Genomic DNA, 14,208 nt, shown 5'->3' with positions numbered 1-14,208 from the left:
TTTTATTCTGAGCCAATATGGCATTCAGAGTATCAATTTCAAGAACTCCCTTCTTCTGAGGCGTCCCATTACTCACAGGATTCCTCTCAGAAGTGTACATGAACTGGTTATTAGCAACCATGTCAATGAGTTCTTGAGCTTCTGTAGGCGTTTTCTTTAGGTGAATGGATCCACCTGCAGAAGTATCCAATGACATCTTAGCTAATTCAGACAGACCATCATAGAATATATTCAAGATGGTCCATTTTGAAAGCATGTCAGATGGACACTTTTTGGTCAGCTGCTTGTATCTCTCCCAAGCTTCATAGAGGGATTCACCTTCTTTCTATCTGAAAGTTTGAACATCCACTCTAAGCTTACTGAGCTTTGAGGAGGAAAGAACTTGGCTAAGAAAGCCGTGACCAGCTTATCCCAAGAGTTCAGGCTATCTTTGGGTTGAGAGTCCAACCACACTCTAGCTCTGTCTCTTACAGCAAACAGGAAAAGCATAAGCCTGTAGACCTCGGAATTAACCCCATTGGTCTTAACAGTATCACAAATCTGCAAGAATTCAGTTAAGAACTGAAAAGGATCTTCAGATGGAAGTCCATGAAACTTGCAGTTCTGCTGCATCAGAGAAACTAATTGAGATTTCAGCTCAAAATTGTTTGCTCTAATGGCAGGAATGGAGATGCTTCTTCCATGTAAATTGGAATTAGGTGCAGTAAAGTCACCAAGCATCCTCCTTGCATTATTATTATTTTCGGCTGCTATCTCCTCTTCCTGTTCGAAAATTCCTGTAAGGTTGTCTCTGGATTGTTGTATTTTAACTTCTCTTAGTTTCCTTTTTAGAGTCCTTTCAGGTTCAGGATCTGCTTCAACAAGAATATTCTTGTCCTTGCTCCTGCTCATATGACAAAGAAGGGAATAACAAAGAAGATATGAAATCCTCTATGTCACAGTATAGAGATTCCTTTGTGTGAGTAGAAGAAGAAAAGAATGTAATGTAAAGAAGAGAAGAGGAAAAACTCGAACATAGAGAGGGAGGTGGTGTTCGAATTTTTTGGATGGAAGAGAAGTGTTAGTAGATGAATAAATAAATAGAATAAGATAAGAGAGAGAAGTTTTCGAAAATAAATTTTAAAAAGGAGTTAATGATTTTCGAAAATTAAAGGAAGAATAAAATTAAAATTAAAATTTAAAACAATTAATTAATTAAAAAGAATTTTTGAAAAAGAGGGAGGTATTTTCGAAAATTTAAGAGAGATTGAATTAGTTAGGTAGTTTTGAAAAAGATATGATTGAAACAAAAAGATAAGATTGATTGAAAAAGATTTGAAAATTAAATTTAAAAAAAAAAAAAGGATAAGAGGTTAGGAAAGAAGTTAGAAAAGATTTTGAAATTGAATTTGAAAAAGATATTATTGAAATAAAATAAAAAAAGGATATGATTGAAACAAAAAGATATGATTGATTGAAACTTATTTTGAAAAAGATTTGAAAAAGAAATTTAAAAAGATTTGATTTCGAAAATTAAAGTTGATTACTTGACTAACAAGAAACTAAAAAGATATGATTCTAGAGTTTAAAGATTGAATCTTTCTTAATAAGCAAGTAACAACTTGAAATTTTTCAATCAATCATATTAAATGTTAGTAAAGATTTTGAAAATCATGAACTAAAATTAAGAAAAAGATTTTTAAAAATTAATTTGAAAAATTTTCGAAAATATTAGAAAGAAATTTTGAAAAAGATTTGATTTTTGAAAAAGATAGAATTTTTAAATTGAAAATTTGATTTGATTCATAAGAAACAATTAAATTTAAAAAGTTTTTGACTAAATCAAATCATATTTTCGAAAATTTTGAGTAATATAAGGAAAAGATATTTTTTTATTTTTGAATTTTTAATGAAGAAAGAGAAAAACATGAAAAAGACTCATAACATAAAAATTATGAATCAAAACACACAATGCATGCAAGAATACTATGAATGTCAAGATGAACACCAAGAACACTTTGAAGATCAAGATGAATATCAAGACTTATTTTTGAAAATTTTTAATGAAAAAAGAACATGCAAGACACCAAACTTAGAAATTTTCAAACTTCAGAAACTAACATTGAAAAATGCATATGAAAAACAAGAAAAGACACAAAACAAGAAAATATGAAGATCAAACAAAAAGACTTACCAAGAACAACTTGAAGATCATGAAGAACACTATGAATGCATGAATTTTCAAAAAATGCATAAATTTTTTTAGAAAAAAATGCAATTGACACCAAACTTAAAAATTGACTCTAGAATCAAACAAGAAACAAAAAATATTTTTGATTTTATGATTTTATTAATTTTTTTGGATTTTTGTATATTTTTATTTTTTTGAAAACCTATAGGGAAAAGGAAGCAATGAATTCAAAGTCCTTAATCAAGATTCCAGGAATCATACCAGGTTAGTCTAAAGCTTGATGGCCAGCCAAACTTCAGCATACCATTTTGAAACTTTAGAATTCATTCTTAAAAATTTAGAATAATTTTCGAAAACAAAAGGAAAAGAAAATTACCTAATCTGAGCAACAAGATGAACCGTCAGTTGTCCAAACTCGAACAATCCCCGGCAACGGCGCCAAAAGCTTGGTGTTGTTGCCGGATTAAAAACTTGGCACCATTGTGGTCTGGAAACAATTGTGAAATTGTTGTTCGAAATTGATTGTCCCCGGCAACGGCACCAAAAACTTGGTGTGCGAAATCGTGATCATTCCATTCCTTGGTAACAGCGCTAAAAACTCAATACACACGTTCATGATCTTATATCTGTTTCATAACTTCGTACAACTAACCAGCAAGTGCACTGGGTCGTCCAAGTAATAAACCTTACGTGAGTAAGGGTCGATCCCACGGAGATTGTCGGATTGAAGCAAGCTATGGTCACCTTGTAAATCTCAGTCAGGCGGATTAAATTGTATTAAGAAATTATAGTGGATGAAAATTAAATAAAATATAAAATAGGATAGTGGTACTTATGTAATTCATTGGTGAGAATTTTAGATAAGCGTATAGAGATGCTTTTGTTCCTCTGATCTCTGCTTTCCTGCTGTCTTCATCCAATCAATCCTACTCCTTTCCATGGCAAGCTGTATGTTGGGCATCACCGTTGTCAATGGCAACTTCCCGTTCTCTCAGTGAAAATAGTCCAAGATGCTCTGTCACGGCACGGCTATTCATCTGTCGGTTCTCGATCATACTGGAATAGGATCTATTGATCCTTTTGTGTTTGTCACTACGCCCAACACTCGCGAGTTTTAAGCTCGTCACAGCCATCCCTTCCCAGATCATACTCGGAATACCACAGACAAGGTTTAGACTTTTCAGATCTCAGGAATGGCCATCTATGGGTTCTAACTTATACCACGAAGACACTAATAACTCGGACTCGGTCCCCTGTATTAGATATCCAAGAGATATCCATTCAATCTAAGGTAGAACTGAAGTGGTTATCAGGCACGCGTTCATAAGTTGCGAATGATGATGACTGTCACGATCATCACATCCATCATATTGAAGTACGAATGAATATCTTAGAAGCGGAATAAGTTGAATTGAATAGAAAAACAGTAGTACTTTGCATTAATCCTTGAAGAATAGCAGAGCTCCACACCTTAATCTATGGTGTGTAGAAACTCTACCGTTGAAAATATATAAGTGATAAGGTTCAGGCATGGCCGAATGGCCAGCCCCCATGATCTAAGAACTAAACGTCCCAAGATGTCTAATACAATAGTAAAAAGTCCTATTTATACTAAACTAGTTACTAGGGTTTACAGAATTGAGTAAATGATGTAGAAATCCACTTCCGGGGCCCACTTGGTGTGTGCTTGGGCTGAGCTTGAAGTTTACACGTGGAGAGGTCATTCTTGGAGTTGAACGCCAGTTTGTAACGTGTTTCTGGTGTTGAACTCCACTTTGCAACTTGTTTCTGGCGTTTGACTCCAGAATGTAGCATGGAACTGGCATTGAACGCCAGTTTACATCGTCAATCCTTATTCAAAGTATGGACTATTATATATTGCTGGAAAGCCCTGGATGTCTACTTTCCAACGCAATTAGAAGTGCGCCATTTGAAGTTCTTTAGCTCCAGAAAATCCACTTTGAGTGCAGGGAGGTCACAATCCAACAGCATCTGCAGTCCTTCTTCAACCTCTGAATCTGATTTTTGCTCAGGTCCCTCAATTTCAGCTAGAAAATACCTGAAATTATAGAAAAACACACAAACTCATAGTAAAGTCCAGAAATGTGATTTTTAATTAAAAACTAATAAAAATATACTAAAAACTAACTAAATCATACTGAAAACTATGTAAAAACAATGCCAAAAAGCGTATAAATTATCCGCTCATCAACGGTTAACAGAATAGAAGTTTCATCTGCACCATGCACCTAATAGTAGAACAGGCTGTCTAGAAATCCCTAAGGTGCTTACTAGGCTCTTGAGCAGGTAAGCCATGAAACTTGGGCATCAAGTTTATTAGTGCAGTCTTTAGTTCAAAATCTGCAGCCAGATTTGGATGATGCACTTGATAAGGTTGCAGTGTAAAATCTGGGGCTCCAGCTTCCTGGAGAGTAATTTTCCTAGGTTCCGCCATGTTACTTGCACGTGAATCAACTGGATCAGTGGTAAAGGAGCTTGTCTTACTCTCAGATGGCGGTTCAGATTCACCTTCAGAGGCCAACCGACGTCGAGCTCGCCTAATACGTGAAAGAGTTCTTTCAATTTCAGGATCAAAAGCGGCTAAGCTCGGATCAAGCAATGAACGCGTCATTCAATGAGAAAGATATATAGCTCATGGTAATAAAATAAAAATAAAATATGCAAATAGATAAAAATATGTACACTAATTAATAATCTAGCACACTATTGCAACTCCCCGGCAACGGCGCCAAAAATTGATGCATGGCAGAAGTTGACCAATTAAGAAATTAATAAACGAAATGTGTTGCAAGTATAGTCCTTAACCAGCTAAGATCTGCCTCGTCAATTTAGAAAAGTTGTCACGAAATTTAGAAATAAAAATGCTGGGAGTATCAGTCCCAGGTCATCTCCCAACGAGTTGCAGAAAAGGGTGCTAATTTATTAACTAGTAATTTTCAAGAAAGTTTAAGTTGGATAATGAGCAATTTAAAATAACTGTAAATTAAAGCAATAAACTAAGAATTATTATTAATATTAAAAGGCCTTGACTGGGGGAATGATTAATTGAAAGTTCTATCCTTGTTGGAATCTTCTCTAGTGTAGTGTAAAGAGGTTGTTGTTTTCACTTAGTTAACCCTTACTAAATAAAGGAAAGTCAAGTGATTGAGCTAACTCTTATCCGCAAATCCTAGCCCTCTCCCTTGGGAAGGTCTAGCATTAGTAGATACAGAATTAGCCAACAATGTCCAATTTGACTAAGCACTTGAGCATTCCAACTCAAGTGTCTCCTTTTAATCAACCCCCATGTCAAGTAGAAAATCTACTCCGTTGACATGGATATAATACTCATAAAAGTATAAGAAGTCATAATAAATAAAATAGAGGATTAACAATTAATTAAAAGTAAAGGTAACTCTATATATTAATAAATCCAAAATGGAACATACTTATCTGAATAGGGTCAATGATCAACTGAAAAGAGTAAAGGAATAAAGAAACAAACTAAAGTAGTAACCTCAACGGAGGTAATGACTCTTCAACATCCAAAATCCAAAGCAAAAGCATAAACTATCAATGTAAAGCTAATCTAGATTCAGATCTAAAACTAAAAGTAATCCTAATATCAATGTATCTGAATGTGTGTGGATGCGTGTTGAGTCTCTGCATGTTTCCTAGCTTTAGTCTGTGTTTCTGGGCCGAAAACTGGGTCAAAATGTGGCCCGAAATTGCCCCCAATGCATTCTGTTATTTCTGCAAACCGCGCAGGTCACACGTACGCGTCCGTCCACGTGTTCGCGTCATTTAGCAATTTTCCTTGTCACGCGATCGCGTCGTCCACGCGTTCGCGTCATATGTGCAGACTCCAATCCACGCGTTCGCGTCAGGCACGCGCTCGCGTCGCTGTGATATCTTCATTCCGCGCGCTCGCATGAGCCATGCGCTCGCGTCAGTGTTCGCTAATCATCTCCTTAGTTTCTTGTGTTCTTTCCATTTTTGCAAGCTTCCTCTCCATTCTCTGAGTCATTCCTGCCCTATGAAGCCTGAAACACTTAACAAATAGATCATGGCATCGAATGGTATAAAGGAGAGTTAAAATATACTAATTAAAGGTTTCTAGGAAGCAAGTTTTCAACCATAAACAATATTAGGAAGGAATTATAAAATCATGCAATTCATATGAATAAGTAGGTAATGGCTTAATAAAAACCACTCAATTAAACACAATATGAATCATAAAATGGTGATTTATCAATTACACTTGGGAAAATCCAACAAGTATAGAAATTTCAATTAATCTTCTCCCGGTCAAGGCTTTTATTTTGATTATATAAATTCTCTCATTAATTTTCATTGCTTTAATTTACAATTATTTACTTTTCTGCTCTTCAACTCTTAAAATTTCTTAGAAAACTGGTGCACAAAATTGTGATCCCTGCTAATGGCTCCAAAAACTTGGTGCTCTAATATTAATTCATAATTTGTCACAACTTCGATACAACTAACCAGCAAGTGCACTGGGTCGTCCAAGTAATAAAACCTTACGTGAGTAAGGGTCGATCCCACGGAGATTGTTGGTGTGAAGCAAGCTATGGTCATCTTGTAAATCTCAGTCAGGCGGATATCAAATGGTTATGGAGTTTTCAAATAATAATAATAATAAATAAACAGAAAATAAAGATAGAAATACTTATGTAAATCATTGGTGAGAATTTCAGATAAGCGTATAGAGATGCTTTCGTTCCTCTGAACCTCTGCTTTCCTGCTGTCTTCATCCAATCCTTCCTACTCCTTTCCATGGCAAGCTTTCTGTAAGGCATCACCGTTATCAATGGCTACATCCCATCCTCTCTGTGAAAAAGGTCCAAATGCTTTGTCACGGCACGGCTAATCATCTGGAGGTTCTCGATCATACTGGAATAGGATTCACCCTCCTTTTGCGTCTGTCACTACGCCCAGCACTCGCGAGTTTGAAGTTCGTCACAGCCATCGCCTCCCAGATCCTACTCAGAATACCACAGACAAGGTTTAGACTTTCCAGATCTCAAGAATGGCCATCCATGGGTTCTAACTTATACCACAAAGACACTAATAACTCGGACTCGGTCCCCTGTATTAGATATCCAAGAGATATTCATTCTAGCTTGTTTGCATGTAGAACGGAAGTGTTTGTCAGGCACGTGTTCATAAGTGAGAATGATGATGAGCGTCACATAATCATCACATTCATCATGTTCTTGGGTGCGAATGGATATCTTAGAAGCGGAATAAGTTGAATTGAATAGAAAAACAGTAGTACTTTGCATTAAATCATGAGGAACAGCAGAGCTCCACACCTTAATCTATGGAGTGCAGAAACTCTACCGTTGTAAATACATAAGTAATGAAGGTTCAGGCATGGCCGAATGGCCAGCCCCCAAACATGATCAATAGATCAAAAGATAATCCAAAGATGTAAATACAATAGTAAAAAGTCCTATTTATACTAAACTAGTTACTAGGGTTTACAGAACTAAGTAATTGATGCATAAATCCACTTCTGGGGCCCACTTGGTGTGTGCTTGGGCTGAGCTTGAAGTTTACACGTGCAGAGGCTTCTTTTGGAGTTGAACGCCAAGTTGTAACGTGTTTTTGGCGTTCAACTCTGGTTCGTGACGTGTTTCTGGCGTTTAACTCCAGACTGTAACATAGAACTGGCGTTCAACGCCCTTTTGCGTCGTCTAAACTCGGTCGAAGTATGAACTATTATATATTTCTGGAAAGCCCTGGATGTCTACTTTCCAACGCAATTGGAAGCGGGCCATTTTGAGTTCTGTAGCTCCAGAAAATATACTTTGAGTGCAGGGAGGTCAGAATCCAACAGCATCAGCAGTCCTTCTTCAACCTCTGAATCTGATTTTTGCTCAAGTCCCTCAATTTCAGCCAGAAAATACCTAAAATTACAGAAAAACAAACAAACTCATAGTAAAGTCCAGAAATGTGAATTTAACATAAAAACTAATAAAAACATCCCTAAAAGTAACTAGATCCTACTAAAAACATACTAAAAACAATGCCAAAAAGCGTATAAATTATCCGCTCATCACAACACCAAACTTAAATTGTTGCTTGTCCCCAAGCAACTGAAAATCAAATAGGATAAAAAGAAAAGAATATACTATAAATTCCAAAATATCAATGAAACATAGCTCCAATCAGATGAGCGGGACTTGTAGCTTTTTGCCTCTTGAATAGTTTTGGCATCTCACTTTATCCATTGAAGTTCAAAATGATTGGCATCTATAGAAACTCAGAGTTCAGATAGTGTTATTGATTCTCCTAGTTCAGTATGTTGATTCTTGAATACAGCTACTTTATGAGTCTTGGTCGTGGCCCTAAGAACTTTGTTTTCCAGTATTACCACCGGATACATAAATGCTACAGACACATAACTGGGTGAACCTTTTCAGATTGTGACTTAGCTTTGCTAAAGTCCCCAATTAGAGGTGTCCAGGGTTCTTAAGCACACTATTCTTTTGCTTTGGACCTTGACTTTAACCGCTCAGTCTCAAGTTTTCACTTGACACCTTCACGCCACAAGTACATGGTTAGGGACAGCTTGGTTTAGCCGCTTAGGCCAGGATTTTATTCCTTTAGGCCCTCCTATCCACTGATGCTCAAAGCCTTGGGATCCTTTTTATTTACCCTTGCCTTTTGGTTTTACGGGTTATTGGCTTTTTGCTCTTGCCTTTTGGTTTAAAGAGCTTTTGGCTTTTTCTGCTTGCTTTTTCTGCTTGCTTTTTCTTTTTCTTTTTTTTTTCTCCATTTTTTTTCTGCAAGCTTTGTATTCACTGCTTTTTCTTGCTTCAAGAATTATTTTTATGATTTTTCAGATTATCAAATAACATGTATCCTGTTCATCATTCTTTCAAGAGCCAACATATTTAACATTCTAAAACACCAAGTTCAAAAGACATATGCACTGTTCAAGCATTCATTCAGAAAATAAAAAGTATTGTCTCCACATCAATATAATTAAACTAAGTTTAAGGATGAATTCAAAACTCATGTACTTCTTGTTCTTTTGAATTAAAACATTTTTCATTTAAGAGAGGTGATGGATTCATATTCACTACTTTAAGGCATAGACACTTAGATACTAATGATCATGTAATAAAGACACAAACATAGATAAACACTTAACATAAAGAAAACGAAAAATAGAAAATTTGAGAACAAGGAATGAGTCCACCTTAGTGATGGTGGCGTTTTCTTCTTGAGGAACCAATGATGTCCTTGAGCTCTTCTATGTTTCTTCCTTGTCTTTGTTGCTCCTCCCTCATAGCTCTTTGATCTTCTCTAATTTCATGAAGGATGATGGAGTGCTCTTGATGTTCCACGCTTAATTGTCCCATGTTGGAACTTAGTTCTCCTAGGAAGGTGTTGATTTGCTCCCAAAAATTCTGTGGAGGAAAGTGCATCCCTTGTGGCATCTCAGGGATTTCTTGGTGATGAGCTTCTTCATGCGTCTCTTGAGATCCATGAATAGGCTCTCTTGTTTGCTCCATCCTTTTCTTAGTGATGGGCTTGTCCTCATCAATGAGGATATCTCCCTCTATGTCAATCCCAGCTGAATTGCATAGATGGCAAATGAGGTGAGGAAAAGCTAACCTTGCCATAGTAGAGGATTTATCAGCCACCTTGTAGAGTTCTTGAGGTATAATCCCATGAACCTCCACCTCTTCTCCAATCATGATGCTATGGATCATGATGGCCCAGTCTATAGTAACTTCAGACCGGTTGCTAGTGGGAATGATTGAGCGTTGAATGAACTCCAACCATCCTCTAGCTACAGGCTTAAGGTCCAGTCTTCTCAGTTGAACCGGTTTGCCTTTTGAGTCAATCTTCCATTGAGCTCCTTCCACACATATGTCCATGAGGACTTGGTCCAACCTTTGATCAAAGTTGACTCTCCTTATGTAGGGGCGTGCGTTCTCTTCCATCATTGGCAAGTTGAACGCCAACCTCACATTTTCCGGACTAAAATCTAAGTAATTCCCCCGAACCATGGTGAGATAATTCTTTGGGTTCGGGTTCTTACTTTGATCATGGTTCTTAGTGATCCATGCATTAGCATAGAACTCTTGAACCATTAGAATTCCGACTTGTTGGATGGGGTTTGTTAGAACTTCCCAACCTCTTCTTTGGATCTCATGTCGGATCTCCGGATACTCATTTTTCTTGAGTTTGAAAGGGACCTCGGGGATCACCTTCTTCTTGGCCACAATATTATAGAAGTGGTCTTGATGGGCTTTGGAGATGAATCTTTCCATCTCCCATGACTCGGAGGTGGAAGCTTTTGTCTTCCCTTTCCCTTTTCTAGAGGATTCTCCGGTCTTAGGTGCCATCAATGGTAATAAAAAAACAAAAAGCTTTATGCTTTTACCACACCAAACTTAGAATAATGCTCGCCCTCGAGCAAGAGAAGAAAGAAGAGATGAAGAAGAAGAAGAAACGGAGGAAAGGGAGAGAGGTTGTGTTTCGGCCAAGAAGAGGAAGAGAGGGTTGTGTTGTGTGAAAATGAAGAATGGAGGGGTTTATATAGTGGAGTGAGAGGGGTTAAGTTCGGCCATTTAGGGTGGGTTTGGGTGGGAAAGTGATTTTGAATTTTGAAGGTAGGTGGGGTTTATGAGGTGGGTTTATGGGGAAGATTGGATGGATGTGAGTGGTGAATGGGTAATAGGGAAGAGAGAGATTGAGGTGATTAGTGAAGGATTTTGGGGAAGGGTGTTTATTGGGAAGAGAGGATGAATGAGAAGAGGGAAGAGTATGAGTGGAGGTAGGTGGGGATCCTGTGGGGTCCACAGATGCTGAGATGATCCTGTGGGATCCACAGATCCTGAGGTGTCAAGGAATTGCATCCCTACACCAATTAGGCATGTAAAATGCCTTTGCATGCAATTATGGCATTTAAATGCCGAATTGGTGCTTGTTCTGGGCGTTCAGCGCCCAGATGCAGCATGTTTCTGGCGTTGAACGCCAGTTCTATGCTTGTTTCTGGCGTTCAGCGACAGCTTTCCTCAATGTGCATTCCTGGCGTCTGAACGCCAAGATGCTGCTTGTTTTGGGCGTTCAACGCCAGATGCTCCTTACTGGCGTTTAAACGCCAGTGAGCCCTTACTCCAGGGTGTGATTTTTCTTCTACTGTTTTTTATTCTGTTTTTAATTTTTGTATTTATTTTGTGACTCCACATGATCGTGAACCAAATAAAACATGAAAGAACAATAAAATAAAAATAAAATTAGATAAATAAAAATTGGGTTGCCTCCCAACAAGCGCTTCTTTAATGTCAATAGCTTGACAGTGGGCTCTCATGGAGCCACACAGGTGATCAGGTCAATTTTATAGACTCCCAACACCAAACTTAGAGTTTGGATATGGGAGTTCAACACCAAACTTAGAGTTTGGCTGAGGCCTCCCGACACCAAACTTAGAGTTTGACTGTGGGGGCTTTAGTTGACTCTGTACTGAGAGAAGCTTATCGTGCCTCTTTTCCATGTTTATAGGATGATAACCTTGTGCTTTAAACACAAGGGAGTCCCCATTCAATTGAAGGACTAATCCAAGGATGATGGATTCATCCTCATCCTTTCCAGTGTCTAGGATTATGAAATCAGCAGGGATGTAAAGGCCTGCAATCTTTACTAGCATGTCCTCTACTTGTCTATAAGCCTCTTTTCTTGAATTGTCTGCCATCTCTAATGAGATTCTAGCAGCTTGCACCTCAAAGATTCCCAGTTTCTCCATTACAGAGAGTAGCATGAGGTTTATTCCTGACCCAAGGTCACATAGAGCCTTCTCAAAGGTCATGGTGCCTATGGTACAAGGAATTAGGAACTTTCTAGGATCCTGTTTCTTCTGAGGTAATCTCAGTTGATCCAATGCATTTAGTTCATTGGTGAACAGGGGAGGTTCATCTCCCCAAGTCTCATTACCAAATAAATTGGCATTCAGCTTCATGATTGCACCAAGGTACTTGGCAACTTGCTCTTCAGTGATATCCTCATTCTCTTCAGAAGAAGAATACTCATCAGAGCTCATGAAGGGCATAAGGAGGTTCAATGGAATCTCTATGGTCTCTAAATGAGCCTCAGATTCCTTTGGTTCCTCACAGGAAAACTCCTTGTTGATCATTGGACGTCCCAGGAGGTCTTCCTCCTTGGGATTCACGTCCTCCCCTTCCTTCTTGGATTCGGCCATGATGGTTATATCAATGGCCTTGCACTCTCCTTTTGGATTTTCTTCTGTATTGCTTGGGAGAGCACTAGGAGGGGTTTCAGTGATCTTCTTACTCAGCTGGCCCACTTGTGCCTCCAAATTTCTAATGGAGGACCTTGTTTCATTCATGAAACTCAGAGTGGCCTTAGATAGATCAGAGACTAAGTTTGCTAAATTAGAGGTACTTTGTTCAGAGTTCTCTGTCTGTTGCTGAGTGGATGATGGAAAAGGCTTGCTATTGCTAAACCTGTTTCTTCCACCATTATTAAAGCCTTGTTGAGGCTTTTGTTGATCCTTTCATGAGAGATTTGGGTGATTTCTCCATGAGGGGTTATAGGTGTTTCCATAGGGTTCACCCATGTAATTCACCTCTGCTATTGTAGGATTCTCAGGATCATAAGCTTCTTCTTCAGAAGATGCCTCTTGAGTACTGTTGGATGCAGCTTGCATTCCATTCAGACTCTGAGAAATCATATTGACTTGCTGAGTCAATATTTTATTCTGAGCCAATATGGCATTCAGAGTATCAATTTTAAGAACTCCCTTCTTCTGAGGTGTCCCATTACTCACAGGATTCCTCTCAGAAGTGTACATGAACTGGTTATTAGCAACCATGTCAATGAGTTTTTGAGCTTCTGCAGGCGTTTTCTTTAGGTGAATGGATCCACCTGTAGAAGTATCCAATGACATCTTAGCTAATTCAGACAGACCATCATAGAATATATCCAGGATGGTCCATTCTGAAAGCATGTCAGAATGACACTTTTTGGTCAGTTCCTTGTATCTCTCCCAAGCTTCATAGAGGGATTCACCTTCTTTCTGTCTGAAGGTTTGAATATCCACTCTAAGCTTACTCAGCTTTTGAGGAGGAAAGAACTTGGCTAAGAAAGCCTTGACCAGCTTATCCCAAGAGTTCAGGCTATCCTTAGGTTGAGAGTCCAATCATATTCTAGCTCTGTCTCTTACAGCAAATGGGAAAAGCATGAGCCTGTAGACTTCAGGATCTACTCCATTAGTCTTAACAGTGTCACATATCTGCAAGAATTCAGTTAAGAACTGAAAGGGATCTTCAGATGGAAGTCCATGAAACTTTCAGTTTTGTTGCATCAGAGAAACTAATTGAGGTTTAAGCTCAAAATTGTTTGCTCCAATAGTAGGGATGGAGATGCTTCTTCCATGTAAATTGGAATTAGGTGCAGTAAAGTCACCAAGCATCCTCCTTACATTATTATTATTTTCGGCTGCCATCTCCTCTTCCTGTTCGAAAATTCCTGTAAGGTTGTCTCTGGATTGTTGTATTTTAGCTTCTCTTAGTTTCCTCTTCAGAGTCCTTTCAGGTTCAGGATCTGCTTCAACAAGAATGTTCTTGTCCTTGCTCCTGCTCATATGAAAGAGAAGGGAATAACAAAGAAAATATGGAATCCTCTATGTCACAGTATAGAGATTCTTTTGTGTGAGTAGAAGAAGAAAAGAATGTAATGTAAGGAAAGAGATGGGAGGAGAATCCAAACACAAGGGTGAGGAGAGCAGAGATATGAGATGAAGAGAAGTGTTAGTAAGTAATTGAATAAATAGAAGAAGATGAGAGAGAGAAGTTTTCGAAAATTAATTTTTGAAAAGGGGTTGATTATTTTCGAAAATTAAAGGATTAAAATTAAAATTTAAAACAATTAATTAATTAAAAATAATTTTTGAAAAAGAGGGAGGTATTTTCGAAAATTAGAGAGGGAAAAGTAGTTAGGTGGTTTTGAAAAAGATAAGAAACAAACAAAAAATCAAT

The 14,208-nt window shown here is 37.9% G+C and overlaps 2 non-coding genes across 2 annotated transcripts; both read left to right on the top strand.

The window, feature by feature from the left end:
• The first annotated feature begins 254 nt into the window (after positions 1 to 254).
• LOC112781714 (small nucleolar RNA R71) lies at positions 255 to 358 on the top strand. The gene has a single exon (XR_003192473.1). It is a non-coding gene; the product is annotated as a small nucleolar RNA R71 (small nucleolar RNA).
• A 12,818-nt stretch (positions 359 to 13,176) lies between these two features.
• LOC112781554 (small nucleolar RNA R71) lies at positions 13,177 to 13,280 on the top strand. Its single transcript, XR_003192326.1, has one exon. It is a non-coding gene; the product is annotated as a small nucleolar RNA R71 (small nucleolar RNA).
• Positions 13,281 to 14,208: the final 928 nt, after the last annotated feature.

Source organism: Arachis hypogaea, chromosome 19 (genome assembly GCF_003086295.3).
Source record: "Arachis hypogaea cultivar Tifrunner chromosome 19, arahy.Tifrunner.gnm2.J5K5, whole genome shotgun sequence".
Lineage (NCBI taxonomy): Eukaryota > Viridiplantae > Streptophyta > Magnoliopsida > Fabales > Fabaceae > Arachis > Arachis hypogaea.
The sequence above is the reverse complement of the archived record's forward strand: the minus strand, read 5'-3'. Positions and strand labels throughout refer to the sequence as shown.